Source organism: Trachymyrmex cornetzi, unplaced genomic scaffold, assembly GCF_001594075.2.
Source record: "Trachymyrmex cornetzi isolate Tcor2-1 unplaced genomic scaffold, Tcor1.1 scaffold387, whole genome shotgun sequence".
Taxonomy (NCBI): domain Eukaryota; kingdom Metazoa; phylum Arthropoda; class Insecta; order Hymenoptera; family Formicidae; genus Trachymyrmex; species Trachymyrmex cornetzi.
The window spans coordinates 114,092-114,481 of record NW_017298608.1 but is presented as its reverse complement, the minus strand read 5'-3'; positions in this window follow the sequence as shown (position 1 = coordinate 114,481).

The following is a 390-nucleotide window of genomic DNA, read 5'->3' as shown; positions in this document are numbered from 1 at the left end:
CCGATGAACTCTCTTAGCTTGGCACGTACAAAATTGAAAACAAAGAAAAAGGTTAAAAATCCTCACATGCGGGCTGCCATATTGCACTACATCGTTATAGGCCTTCTACAATAAGTCGCAAGTCAGAACATCAGAAATCTTAACCAGTCTTAACCAAGTCGTTCAAGTTGGCTATTGGCCAACTTCACCGATTATGACTTAAGATCACTTAGAACTTCTGACTTGCGGCTTATTGTAGAAGGGCTATTACACTTGCTTAAGACCTGGTACAAGCAGTACAGTGAACTCTTCCCTTACGGAAAAATACTATTAAGAATCAATAGTTACTATTGGTATTCCAGTAGTTACTACTGAGACTCCAGTAGTTATTACTGAGACTCCAGTAGTTAC